Genomic DNA, 15397 nt, shown 5'->3' on the forward strand with positions numbered 1-15397 from the left:
TTTTATTTTTCTGGTATCTGATTGATAGTGAAGTGTCCTCTCTACATTTTGAGCTAGGTATCACTCTATTGTATTATTTTATTGCTTTTCTTAACTTGTCTTCTTAAACAAGTGTTCCACACTTGTGTTTTTTGTTTTCCTTTATTGTCTGTAGGAAATTTTTCACTTACTGTCTCTACCTGTGACAGATTTTGAGACTGAGCTCTGGTAGAATGAGGTTATAAATGAGGGTTGCATCATAATCCTTGATTCCCTTCTGTTCAGCTTCTGGGTCCTGTAGTCTACTTTCAAGAGATATGTTTTCTTGATAGTGAGTCCCCTCTTTATTATTTGGATACCAGAGCAATAGCTGCTGGTTTGCTACTTTCAATGAAGCATCAGTACAGGGTTGACTAATAGCTAGTCATGCTAAGTTTGAATGTGTGAATTAAGCTTTTATAAAGGGGTTCAGGACCTACTGGGTAAATTTTTATCTAGGACTTCATAGTCTGCACTTGAATGATGAGAGTACAGAGCATTTAATTGATTGTTCTTGAGTTTTTACTATGTCAGAACAAAATTCTTAGAATAGAAACCTGCAATTAGATCTCAATAATTATTAGTAAAAAACAGTCTTTGAGATACTTAATAGATACAGTTTCTGCAAAGATTTTTCCTTAGAGCTGTTCTCTGCAGACTGTCTTAAATAAATTTCAGCTTAAATACATGCAGTGTGCTAATCTCCCTCAAGATTAATCTTTCTGATGAAGAAGGATTTTTGGTAACAGGAGATTTGATTTGTGTTGGCACTGTAGTTTCTTCAATGTTTCTATTGAAGTGCTAATCATTATTGACAAAAGCTGACAAAAGTTCACGTGTCATATGCTGAGCACCTCAACTGTCCAGAGATCTGTCACTTGTTTCACTTGTGAAAGTTGTGAATTGCAGACCTGATATAGTTATTTTATTAATATGTGCACTTACAGTTCTGAAAGATCACTTAGGAAATTTAGATGGAGTGCTCTTCCCATTGAATTAATATGTATGTTTTCTGTAGGCTCTTTTTATGAACTCTAAGGAACATTTATATAGCATAGCTGCCCTTAGATTTAACTGTAAAGGTAAACATTTACTGTGTCCTTAGAATCTGCTTCATTTAGAGTAGATTGGCACATAAGGTTCTAACTGCCTTTTGGCTAACTATTATGAAAAGATTTTGAGAAATATACTTTGCCACCAAACTGAACATCAGCATTTTGTTTTCTTACCTGACTTCCTCACTTTTATTTTGATTTTGTCACGGTGTAGTTGTGAAATGATTGCTTTGTACACACAATTTCGTTTATCTTTTCTTTTCTAGCTTTAATATTAACATTACAAAACCTGAGGACTCAAACTCCCTCATTACTACTGTATAGGTTTTTGCTCAAACTTTTGTTAATGTAAAGGTGTTTGTATTTTTATATAGCTTTACTTCCATTTTCTTCCATCATGTGTCCCCTTACAATAAGCAAACATCCCTCTCTTAGTCAAAGCTATGTACCTGATATGCCATACGATATTGTGTTCTTATTTATAGAATTAATTCTTAGACTTGTTACACAATTGAGTAAGGTCATTATAGGTTCTAGCCAAGATGTGCACCTGCTCATGTCTGCATCAGGGGTCGTCTTGTAAATATCATGTACATTTAATGGTATCCCCATGAATTGACAACAGTGAGAGCAATTAGTGTTGATCTGCAAGCAGAGTGGTAGATGAAGATCTGGCTTCATACACAGTGAGAAGTTATTTAGCAAGGAAATTCGGTTCTGCTGGCATGGCCTTTACCAACAAGGTACTACTGTGATGACAGTAGAAGATTTTAGAATTTTCTTCTCACCAAAGAGAGGATTAAAAGTGTATAATGGGGAATCAGGTGAACTATCTGCTTTTGCTACTTTTTTGGTTAAAAAAATCTTTGCAGGGCATGTCCAGTAGAATAATCTGCTTAGGACTAGAAATCATAATAGATTTGTGATCTTGAGAGTCGTGAGATTTAGCTGTCACGACATTCAGTGCAGCTGTGCCAGTAAGAGTCAAGCAGATCCTACTGGCAGGTAACACAGAGCCAACTATCCACAAACTGTGAGCATTAGATCATAAATCTAGGAAGTTTTCCCACAAATTGACACTTAGGTCTTAATTTTGGCAGCCTATTTTATTGGCTAGTCACAGTAGATCAAGAGCAATGTCAGTTTAGATTGGGTGTGGATTGCATTTCACATGGGCGTTTGAGGGGCATGCTCATTTCTTGGGTCAGAAGCAGAAACAGGTTGAAAACACATGAAACTCATTTTGTAGCATTCAGTTGTGACTATTAGTTATGTCAGTAATTGAACTTAACTGCCAGATGAAAATTCGGGGTGTTGTTCAAAACAGAAAAGATCTGGGGTTGAATGCCTGAGCAGATGCATTCAGTGTACGAGGCAGGGGAGTTTCAGCATTGTTCCAGTTAGATCTGGCACATGTTAAGACCCGTTTGAACTATTGAGATATGCTGTGATAGGGGCTGTGCAAAAGCAAAACACAACCTTAATTCTCTTGGGTTATGCAGAAGTGGTAGTGTAGTACTCACATGTGAACAGTCAGAAGAGCACAGTAAGGAGTGTGCTGGATTGCTTCAGCGTTGTCCACTTCTCTGCTATTGCCTAGAAAATGCATCAAAGAACATAATACTAAATCAGATTTTTAAAAATTAATTTATTGGTAGCTGGTTTTGGTAGGACATTAGGTGAGCAGTGGTTGACATGCTCAGAAGTTTGATTTACTGTGCATCTTAGTGTTTGAGGAGTAGGTATGTCAATATAGTATAGCATATTGTGAACATAATGTAGGGTAATATAGCAGCTTTTCATTGATTTTAACATGTCTTGCTTTATAAAACACACAAGCATGATCCCCTTGAACTAAGGATGAAAATGTTTAAAGAACTTTTGTGGCACATTTCTGATCTGCAGTGATACAAACATTGTTAATTTCAACAAGAACATTTTGGGGCCCTTTCCAACTGTACTATTCTGGAAGGAGCTGTTAATGGTTACCAAGAAAAGCACATGGAACAGGAGAGGTTTTGCATTCTGAGTACATGACTTGCAGCTTGATTAGTGTAACAAATTAACTTCAGTTGCAAACCTCAAGTTTAATTTTTTTAAAAAATCAAGTCCAGATCAAATGTTACTGTTTCTCTGCAGATGTGGCAGGCAACATTCAGCAAATCTGTTGAAAGTGCACTTATAATCAATGTAAATTGGAAGCAGTTGTATTTTTCAGCATTGTCCATGAGGAGGAAATTCAGCAGAGTTGATGCTAAAGGGTAGTCATTGGGAGTGTTTCCAGTGTAGTTATTTAGACTAATTAATTGTCAAGTCTCTTCAGTGAAAGTAAATTAAGCTTATTAGGTAATATCTGCCCAGGCAAAGTGATTGCACATGGTGAATAGTTAATCCTGGTTTTTGTAAGAGTTGCCATTAGGATTTACTGGCATTTGTACTGGAAACAAGCAAGTGGTATTTAAAAATACGAAGGATTTTCAGGGTTGAAGCTGCATTTTGATTAGAGACTAGTGAAAGATATTAAAAACCCAGTCTTAAAGCTGAAGTGCTGTTATATAGCATAGATCCTAAAGAAAAACTGAATCCCTGATATATATTTCTTTTCCACTGGATATATTTAGAAATTCTGTTTCTCTTAGTGATAACATTATCTGTATAAAAGGACCTGTTAGGATTTTCAGTGATATTCTCCACTATGAGGCTTTACCCATGTAGAATCTGGCTTGAAAGATGCACTGGTGGCGATTCTTTGCACAAAGTTTGTCCTTTGTTTCTCCAGAATTTTATCTGCAGTTTGGTGCCCTTGTTTCTGCCTCTAAGTGAATCTGTGAATTATGAAGAGAAATACAGTCTGTGCTAGCATCTCTGCTGCTAAATAACACATTGCTAGAAACCCGTCTGTGACCCTTGAGGCTTGGTGTTTTCTCATGTCTCTGTTCATATACACATATCTACCTGTAGTTTTCCTTTCCACTCCCAAAAGGCAGGAAAAAAATAAAATTAGATCTAAGAAGGACATATATTGAGACTTCAGGCCAAGGACAACTTCTGACATGCTTGGTCCCTTCAGCATTGTTTGAGAAAGTGCCAGCTGCCCTGGCCTGAGGCTGGTGCAGAGCAAGTGAACAGGTCAACAGTATGTGCAGCCCAGACCATTACTGGAGCCAGCACTCAGCCATAGCTGGAAAACAGGGATACTTCAAACTTGCACCCTGAAACTGGTTGTGGTGTCATCCTGCCAGCCAGCCCCAATCAAATGTTGGTTATTACATGGAATTCTGAAGACCTGTACTTCAGTGTTGCAGTTGCTCTCTTACCTTTCACCTTTTTCTTTGTGTCTTCTTTTTAAGGTGATGCCAGGGGAGGTGATAGGATTCAAAGCACTGTTTTAAAAATTTGTAGTAATTTAATATAATACCTTGAAAAAAAAAAGGCCTTTAATTCATTAGAACTTATAAGAATTCTACAGGGAACTATATTGGATTATTCACCTTGTGTACAAAATAATCCACCTTCACCGAAACTGTGTGTTTACTTCTTGAATAAGCTGTATGCTTAGCGATTAAGCTGTATAGAATTGCTGATTTTGTTTACCTTTTATGTTTGTCATCATTATGCTCATGGAGCATTTTCATCTTGCTGGCCAAACTGTAGCATGTCTTTTTTTAACTCTACAGAGCTTCACTCTCAAGTTGTAGGCATCAATTCCACCTGAAGTGAGGTACCAGAAACCAGAGCTAAATTATGCACCTACTCATACACGCACATTAATATGACTCGCAGTGAAGCTGATAACCATAATAAATGGTGACTGCAAACATTTTATTAAAAAACAGATTGTATTTATCTTGACTCAAATAACCCAAATATAAAGGCTCATGTGGATGTTCAGCTGTCCATAATACCTTAGGATCTTTACTGCATCTGTGTTCATCTCTAGGAGGAAGAAACATACTGTCCTGTGCCCAATATCATTTGTTTGCTGTATTTTCATGCTTGTTCCCTCTGTGACCCAGCGGTGCTTTTTCTTTTTCATGGGAATCGTCTTCCTCATAGATCAGGGTCTCTGATTCTAAGCTGAGTGTTTGTCTCCTTACACACAAACAATATGCATTTTCAGCATTTTTCCTCAATCACTTCTATCCTAGTTGTTTATAGGTCAGGATTTTTTATTACTATTTCTTTAGCAATGCCTTTTAAAGGAAGTTAAAGTAACCTGTCAGGTGTATATAGTGAGGAACAGCATTGAATGATTACTGAGGCACAGTGTTGAATGCATGTGAACATTTGGATCTCCATTTGGACCTGTATGTTTGGTAAATATTGTCTGGTTTTCATTATGTTTTAATCTTCTAAAGAACACAAGTTCACAGTTTCTGAACTAGATTTTTTAGCATGCTGTGTTTTGGACAGGGGTGTTAGAGGGCCGTTTAAACAAACAACAAAAAAGAAAAAAGTAAAGGCATGCTCAGGTGGAATATGAAGCTCTTAAATAAACCATGAGAATAAAACCTGTTTATCAGATTTGAACATCATTATAGTTGTTGTAGATACGTCTGACATCAGTGCAAGAAATGGAAAAGATTATGTTAGTTCAGACACCAGTGCAAAAATTGTGGATTGAATTTCAATTGCTCAGATTTTTTTTCTCATTATAATTTTTTAAACAAAAGCCAATATGATTCTTTTCTTTGCTGATGTTTACTAGTTTTTTTATTTTAATGGTTGATTCCAAAATGAACAATTGAATGGAAGGAAATATTTGGTAAACATGATTACAATATTTATTTGATAATGAGGAAATATCCAGGGAGAAAGAGAGGATTAAGAACCTGACTTTGATATTTTAAATGAACAAATGGAAATGGGACTTCTATAATGTAACTGATTTAGTCTGTTGCTCCAAAAGTACTTGCATATATTTGATTTTGCATACATGTTGGATTTGACTGTGTATATATATAATACAAGAAAATATCTTTTTGATGTGTTTTACTGACAATATCTTCATTATGTGTGTATATGATAATTTTGATAGTCTTGAAGACTCACTAGGGCTTGTGGAGTTTTTAATTGATTGAATAGATGCTATGAGACAGTGAATAGATCAAAACTGAACACAGGAAAACTATATCCATAGAATCTGCTTCAAAGCTTATATTATTTTTGCAGAATGAATGGTGTAAAGTAATGCCCGAGTCAATGCTTAAAGATGGTAAATTTAGATTTAACAATAATTGTAGTCTTTCAAGTATAAAGTATTACGCATTTACTGAGATTTCATGTTTTGCTTTAAATAACATTTGATAGCCTTTAAAATTCTTTTGAGGTTGATTCTTAATGAAGCCAGAAAATACTAATTTTAAAGTCTTTGTACTCTTTCTGCAGTTATGCAGTGTGTACATGTGAACCATTAGCACACCTTGTCCATTCATGTCCTTGCTGTTGAATACAACCTTGATCCATCCTTTGCTATATTAAAGGCTTTTCTGGTAATCCGAAAAGCAAAACATGCTTCCCTGTTTCCAGCAACTCCTTTTTTATACTATAACTTCTTTCTTAAAGGATAGTGGAATTGGCTTTTGAGATACTGTAAGGCAAAAAGTCCTTTTATTTAGTAGTGAGGTTGGATTTAAAGAGTTGCTCCTCGAACCCCAACTATTGTGATTTACCTTTCTGGATTTGCCAGAATTCAGATACAGAAGTACAGCTTTGTTTTTTAGCCTTATATATTTTGTTTGTGACATCTCTATTTATGACAATAATATTTGTGCAAATACTAATTTTATTTTGCTAATGCAGACATACACCTCCTTACTGCTCTGACTAGCTATAAAAAATTTGTCAGAATTTCAAGTAACCTTTTTAATCTCACCTTTTTATCTCGCCTTTTTTTCCACCGAAATATTTTACCTATTTATGAAGGAAAAAAAAAATGCAGAAGTTTTTAGTAGAAGAAATTCACAGAAGGCCCCAAATCACAACCCACTCACCTTTTTGGACAATTTTTTTTTACTGAGATCAGTTGTTAGTGTTTACTTCAAGTTGGGGTTGTGTTCAGCTCTTAAATCTTTAGCAAGGAATTTGAAACTGTGTTATTTCCCAAGAAGACCTTTGAACTGGGTTTGTCACTGCAGTTTTCTTCACTGAGCACCAGCATGTTTGAGCCCTTCTGGCTCCCTGTTTTACCTGCTAATGGCAACCAAATGGTTCTGTGTGGCAGCTTTAGAGGATTGATTTAATGGCTGTTTCTGCCACTTCTGGGATTGTGTGAAGGGGGAAGGAGGAGAGGGAAAGGGAGAGGATGGGGTTACTTCCCTGGACAGTAAAGCAGGCTGCACTGTGGGAAGCCAGTTCCCCAAACCCTGAACCACCCCGGTGGCTCCTGAGATTGGATACTCTGTAGTATCCAAAGAAATGGTGCTGGATTTATAAAAGCTATAAAAAAGAGTAATGCTTGCTTTGTTTTAATAAACACAGATCTTTGTGGTTTGGAGGTTTATGGCCACTGGCAATTTTTACCTGGCCACCTCTGGTGATTTTGGTCATCTGCAGCTGTTTAGTTACAGCATCAGCAAGTTTCAGCTGATTCCTTCTTGTTTCCCACCAAAAATTAACATTTACCTACAAGATAAATTATAATGATGGCTGGCATAATTTAGTTTGGCATTGCTACTTTTTCACTTAGGATTTCTTTCTCAGGAAAAGATACAAGGCACAATTAAAATGTAGGTGAAAATTCTCTGCTTTTCACATGATTGATTCCCTTTGTGCTACCTCCATTAAGTCAGTGATTCCCTATTGAATGTCCCTGCTTCTCTCCAGACTTGCTTCTGGCTTTTTTTTGTTTGTAATACGTTTTGATTTTTGGCCACTGTAATGAATACTGATTTTTCTTATGGTCTTTATCTTTGGATCTTGTGGAACATAATACAGCTGTCATATTAGCTTCCCTTGTTCTCACTAATACCACCATCAACAACAGGAGGATTTCTAGATCCAAGTGAAAAACTTAGACCTTCTTGTAGAAGTAAAGAAACACTGGATGTTTAAAGTCTGAGTAATTAAAAAAGTCCTGAATTCACATTGAGGGCATTCCATGAGGAAAGTTTCTTACCCCTTTTATTTCAACTCTCCAACCCCACACCTTGTGGAGTTCTGAAAATGCAGTTCTTTGAAGATCTAAGTCTATGCTTAATATATATAGTTTACAAACATCAAAAACTTCAATACATAAAGAAGACTGAGGTCTGCTTGTTATCCCCTCAGAGCAGGGAACTTGTAATTCATTATTTTATATATTAAAAGATATATCATATCACTTTGATTATTTCTGGAAGCAAGTATTAACTAGTGCTTAAAAAAAGTTTTTTGCAAAGAAAGAAATAGCAATTAGTCACTGATGTCCACTTGTGGTTTGATGGCAGTTCAGATCCCTAGCATCTGTCCTTTTGATTAGTCAGTAAGCTGAACTTGATCCAAACATCCTAAATATGTCTCTCTGATGCAGCTGCAGGTTTAAGATGTTCCTGCATTGCAATTTCAACAGCCACCTTAATTTATCATGTGTCCAAAAATAAGACTGAAAATCCCCAGTCCCTTGGTGGTATCAACAAATTTTTAGTTCAAATCTGTTGCATTTTGAGGAACATAGGCAATGACCAAGTTAGAAGTGATCATAAACTGCTTTCTTGTCTGCTTTCTGAAACATTTAATCCACAGGTGAAAAGACTCATCTGATGATCAGTAAAGCTCAAATCATGTCTAGGGAAATTACAGCTTTCCTACCTTCACATTCCAGGTGTTTGTTTTTTCTTGCATGCTTTCTTCTCATGCTGTTTCATAGCACAGGTCACTGTTTGTCACTTCTTACTGGTTCACAAACCAGTATTATTATTTGCATGTAGCAATCATAATTTTTAATCTAATGGTCATAACTTTAATGTCCAGATGGGACAAAATAAATAAAATTATTTTAAAAACAACCTAAGTTTAGAACTTCTAACATGTTGTTAGAGTTGTGTTCTTTTCTTTAAATGGGATTAATTTTTCCAAGGTTTCTTCCTTTTAGATATATTTTGATTTCATGATTTTTTTTCTTGTAATAGGCATTCATTTTTGCTGTGCTGTATAAAACTGAATTTTATTGTTCCATTAAAACACACACTACTGAGAATTAAGAATGGACAGCCTCTGTTCATTTTCGAAGCCATATTAAAATTTGTACTCTGTCTATATTGTTTTGTTTTCACAATTGTTTCAAGAAAATCTGTGATTTTTTTGACGTTTGCATGTGACTGAACACTTTGCAAAAGCGTTTTCATCACTGACAATTTATAGTTCAGAATTGATGTTAAAAAAATCTATACAGAAGTCCATTTTAAAATGATAGCATTTTTCTAATCTCATATCTAAAATTTTTGGAAATATCAAGTTTATGTTTTGATTTACTGAAAAAGAAAGAAAAAATTGGTGAACCTTTAAGTTCATTGTTTCTCCCTTGTAATAAATTGTATGATTAACAGTGTTTCCTACAATAAGAGGCCAAGGCAGCTGCAGCTCCTGAAAATTCACCTGTGTCAGTGATGATGTAAGATACCAGGCAGCCTTTAGTGAATTCTATAGAAGAGCAGAAGTTGCAGACATCAGTCTTGGAGGTGTTTTTGGAATTAAGTGTTCTAAAGCAAGTTTAATTGTTTGGGATTTTTTTTTAATAGTAGCTAACTTGATCCTCTAGCATGAATAATTACATTTTTTGTAAATAGCAGTGACTTCATTTTGGCATTCAAACAATTCTTCCATTTTCCTTCCTACATGTTCCCTTCAGAGGTTTGATATTTGTCTTTAAGGAGTTCGACATTGTTTCCTTTACAGTAATAATAGTTACTTAAATGTTAAGACAAAGGATCAAACTTTTTATTTTTTAAAAATTAGATATGAAACATCAGATTAAGTAGAAATACAGGTTTGTTGTAGGTGTATAGATGAAGCCTTTGCTCATGTCTTATAAAACCAGCATACACTTTCTGGTTGCCTAAGAGGAAAGGTGTACAAATACTGACTGAAATTATTTGGCCATTTAAATAACATTCAGGTTCTTGAAAGGCACAGTTACTAGGTTCTAGTTCCAGGTTCCTGGTTTTGTTATTTTGGAAAAAATGAACTAATCGTATTTTACTGTACAGGATATGAGTAATAACAAAAATCAAATTTTTTCAAGCATTTTGCAGGTTCCAGCTTTGCAGTTGGGGACTCTGTATAAACCTCTGGACCCAGCTGTTCACCACTATATTCTTTCAATCACTCTGAGGTGTTGATTTTACAAGAATGAGTTGCTGTTCCTAAAGTCTACAAACTGAAAATATTTCATAACAGGCCTGTGAACTTACATGGATTGGTTATATTGGTGCCTATGTATGCTGTATAATAAGGACCAATTAATGTTTTTGTTCAAAAATAGCAAAGAAAACTATTTTCTTTAATGGTATGCCAGATTTATTCAAATATTTCAGCAAGTCTGTATTACAGTTTGTCAGCAAACTGGGTACAACCAAAGTGTATTTAAAAATCATTTAATTAGGACAGATTCATTTTCACTCCATGCCACTACACAGCAAGACTTGCTTGTTCATATTTCCTTAAATTTATTCTGGAACTTGTCCAAGTTCAGCTTTAATGAGTAGCCTATCCTGCTAGTTAGGATTTATTTTCCCCTAGAGAAGAGTGTTTGAATTGGTAGTTTTTTAACCTGTTCAGTTAAATGAACATATGTTCAAAACTGCATCTTAACTCTTTGAGTGTAAAGACTTGGAAATAATTATTCCTACTGTTGTTGCAGTTCTAAAATGCAGTTTAAGTAGTGTTTTTAGGCCCAAACTATGTGCCACAACTCTTCTAATAAGGTGAAGAGTTTTGATATGAAGTTGCTTAATGTAAATTTCATGATACAGTGTAGAACCACAGATCTGATTTGGTTTACTGAAAAAAATTATTTATACTTGTATTTTCACTTATTACTTGAATGTATCTCTGGGGTCATAAAACTTGGTTAAATATAGCTCAATACCTTATTAATGATGTATTTTCCATATTAGCAGGTGCAGGTTGGTGGCAGACTTACGTTTTAAGATCTTTTAAATACATTATTTGTGTTTCAAAACTATTATAATAAATCCTGAATTATAATTGTACTTTCATCACTCGCTGCGTTAAAATTTCGTTTAAGCAACATTTGCTGCACACATGGTACAATGCTTCCCCCACCTTGATATTTTTTTTTCTATAGAAAAAGATTTATTATCAGCTTTCCATTCCTCCAAACTTATCTGAAAAGGACCAGAAGACTTTATTCCTATGGGATTGTTAAAGTACAGTAAGTGTAGAATTTGCATATTGTAAAAAAAAAAAATTATATGCTGTTACTACTCCTAAGGGACAAATTTATGTGAAACTTTTAAGTTTTGAATGTAGCATAGGTCAGTACAGTAGCAGTAATATCTATTAGTAAAATAGTCAGACTTTAAAAGCAAAGTCTTTTGCACTGTTATATTGTATGTTGCGATTGTCACATCTCTTCAGATTCCCTCTGAAATACATTAATTTGTTAATAAAAATGCATTTAGATGGACATATTGCAGTCATGTTCATTCTGAAGTTTGCTGAAAAATGTTTTTTACCTTCTTTGTTCCTTCCCAATTTTACATTGTGAAACCCATCTTTTGGGATATTTAAACACTTTGTTCTGAGATACGTAGTTTTAATCCTGCAAATTAGTATTCAGAAATAAGGGGGAAAATAGAGAAAATGTTGTGTGAAAAGGTAACAAAAGGAAAAAATACCAGAAAAAGAAAATGTAACAGTGCACTTTCATACTGAGGTAAATAATAAAGGATTACAGACCTGGCTTAAAAAAAAAATACCAGGAAACAATCTGATGTCACTATACATTACATTTCTTTCCAGGTAATGCCTGCAAAAGCTTTCTTAATATGCATAGCTAGTTTTCTAACTTCAGTTCTGTGTATAAGAAATGGGTTGTGCTGTCTGTCTAATCTCAAGTTTTAAAATAAATTATATTACATATACCATTTTGTTTCACGGAATGGATTTTCCAAAGTATAAAATTGCCTTTTATACTCTTTTACTCATGCACACCTATTTTGCTTAAATTGGTAGGTTAATAAAGTTGGTTTTAAACTCTAGGAAATTTTAGGAAAACAAGTTCAAATTCTAACTTGGGATGAACATCAGAAAAGGTCTCAGAATTGTAGTCTCCACCTGAGCTTTTCATGGTACCCAGAACTTTTCTTTGAGTGGCTACAGGCATATGTGCACATTTGCTCAGGGCATTTCTTGTGTATCTGAGGAGCTGAAATGGGACATGTGTTTTATGTAATTGTATCCACAAGACAGCGGTCATGTGTCCTTTTGAGCATTTGTGTGGTAGAAATGGTCAGAATATGTTCCAGGCTCTTTATTCCTTTTGGGTGTCTGAGTCAAAGTGTTTTTCTTTAGTGGTGTTTTTTTGTCTTGTTTTGTTTTTGTTTTTTTTTAAACCAAGCAGCATCTGTCTCTATTTGCCTGACTTAATACTGGTATTATTTTTTGTTTCATCTCTGCTTAAAGTAGTTCTAATTTTCAGATTAGGTATTTTTCTGATGTTTAGAAAAATGCTTTTTTAAAATGAATTTTTTACACCAGCTAAATTCAAACGTGTTTGGGTACATTCTTTTCTATTATTTTTACTTCTTTGTGCGAAGACCATTTTCTGGAAAGGTTTACAGTGTGTTTAAATTTCAAGCTGAAACAGGAAGAGCTTCAGGAGTTTTTTCAGATATTTCTCACCCTTTTGGTGCCCTACTGTGCTACAGTTGATAGAAGTGAGCCTGGAATGGGGTGTGGTCATGTACTGCAGAAGGATGTGAACCTGGCTGTCAGCAGATGAGGCAGGTGGGAGATGCACAGTTCAAACCATCCATATGTAACTTCTTTGTTCTAGCTCGCTGTTTGGTGTTTGTGATTCCTATTAAAACAAACAAAATCCAGCAAAACCAACCAAACAAGGCTTAATACAAGATCTCTTTTTCAAAGGCTTCTAATGAGTTTCAATTTTTTTAGCAACAAAGGCTGTACCTATAGGTAGGTTCAGACTTCAAAGACAGATTTATTTGAACAGGAGACTGCTCATTTTGTGGGGGTGTTGTGGACCATGGTGTGTGTTCATATGAAAGAAATTTCTACTACCAGACATAAGGCTGAGTTCTTCCATATAAACATGAAATGTTTTTCCTTCAGCCATGTTTTTTTCTGCAAATGGCATTTGAAGCTGGCAGCATAATTGTGTCATTAGTTTCAAATGAGTTGCAAATCAGAGGCAGTCTTGTTTCTGGTTCCCTCCCCCTTCTCAGCATTTTTGAGACAGGTAATCCTGATTCCAAGCTTTATGAGGTTGGAAAACCTCATTCTGAAGAATGCTGATTACTATTACAGAAGGTTACAACATCTGTTTTTGTTTGTTCTTTGTCCTTCATCTGTATTTACATCCATTTCTGAAAATCTTTAATCAGTATCTTCTTTCATAAGAATCAGTTTTGCTTTTTATTTTCATATTAAAATAGTGAGGAGCAATGACTATTGTGGGTGGGCTTTATCTGTCACGTTGATCTGTGGTAGACATCTACAGCTGAGAAGTGTTGTAATGTCCCTTGATAAGCAGCAGGCAGAAACAGTGACCTGCAGAGACATTAAATTTATAATCCTCAGATCTTGAATGAATGGATCTCTGTTATGTCTACAAGTGCTGTTGTCTTTTGATTTACCTTAAAAGGTTCTCGACCACGGTGTAAGGTGTGGATATTTGTTTTTACTGTAGGTACCTAACACTGAGCTTAATTCCTCTTGAGCCAGAGTAAATGATTTTCACTTAAAAGCTGCTAGTATTGACAAGGAATTAAAGGAAGGAACTCTTTTTAGGCCTTGAGGTGATTGCTTGTATGGCCAAGTCTAAATTCAAATTGATGACATTATGTTTAGCTGTACAACTGCATAAACACAGTGGTTGAGAGATGTCTTCAGACATTCAGCGTGCTTACTTCCAACCATGCTTCCCAAGTCACATCTGCAGCTTTCAGGCCAAAACTATTAGAAGCAGAATATTTTATTACTCTGCTGCTTCATGGAGAGCATAGTGATCCTGGGTCTGAGAAGTGCTGTAGTATTTTTCTGTTCACATATTTCTTGTTGAATGCTCACTCTTACAATCAGATGCAGAGTATTCAGGAAGTCTACTCCTTATTACCAGAATTTTGTCTCTACATGCTGCTAAAGGTTTTAGGATTTGAGCATCACAAATGGGCTGCTTCTGAATTCATGGAGCCTCCTGCAGAGTCTCTATTGCCAGTACTATCTCACATGTGTTAGGTCATACAGCTGCTAGCATTTTCTTTTGGGCCTAAATAGAAGATGTGGTGTATTATGGCTGCTTCTGAGACTTCCTTGCAAGGTTTTGATTTTGCTGATCTGAAGAGTCATTGAATGTCCTCATGTCTTGACATTTTCAGTTCCTGAGCATTTTGGTAAAGTATGCTTTTTTTCCCAGGACCAGTGAATTTTGTGTGCAGCTTTAGCAGCTTTGCCTCATTTGAGGTTCTGATTCTCAGTGGAACATTAACCTACTGTTTATTTTTAAGGGACTTTAAACATGTCCCTAAAATTTTCTAATGGAGGAGATTCTCCAGAATGTGAATAAGCTAATACATGCATCAGTCATGTCATATTTCATGGAGTCATAGAATCATAGAAAGGTTAAGATTTGGTGCAACCTTAAAGATCATCTAGTTCCAACCCTCCTGCCATGTAGGACATTAGAGAAAATAATGCTAAATAGCAGAAAAAGTACATTTCAGTGATGGAGTAGGAGGTGATTAGGGCAAGAATGATAATGTTAAAAACATGATATAGGAAAGGGCTCCAAACTGAGAAGGGCTAAAGAACCTTTGTAATTTTTGTTGAGTGTAGCAAATCAGTCTGTTGCTTTATTTCAGATAACAATGTGTGAGTTAGGAAGAAAATGTAAGCTACTGACTTTGCTATAGTTTTTGTAAAGTGTTCTTGTTGATGATGGTGGATTATATTGTCATAGAGGAATTTATTTCCCAAACAAATATCCTTTACTTTGCCCTATTGAATGCCTGTCTCCTCCTGTTGCTCCTCCCCAGTTAAAAGGTAAGGCATTGAAAAATAGTAGAATCACTTAATGAGCTCGTTCAGCAAAATACAGAATGTGGGCTTGTTTGTATTTTGGTGTATGAATATTGTCTGTGTGT

General features: G+C 35.3%; 1 protein-coding gene across 9 annotated transcripts in view; it reads left to right on the plus strand.

The window, feature by feature from the left end:
- The window catches only part of VPS13B (vacuolar protein sorting 13 homolog B), a 426148-nt gene that overhangs the window by 77451 nt on the left and 333300 nt on the right, over positions 1 to 15397 (plus strand). The gene's annotated exons all lie outside the window — the stretch shown is intronic.

This window comes from Sturnus vulgaris, chromosome 1, assembly GCF_052056855.1.
Source record: "Sturnus vulgaris isolate bStuVul1 chromosome 1, bStuVul1.hap1, whole genome shotgun sequence".
Classification (NCBI taxonomy): domain Eukaryota; kingdom Metazoa; phylum Chordata; class Aves; order Passeriformes; family Sturnidae; genus Sturnus; species Sturnus vulgaris.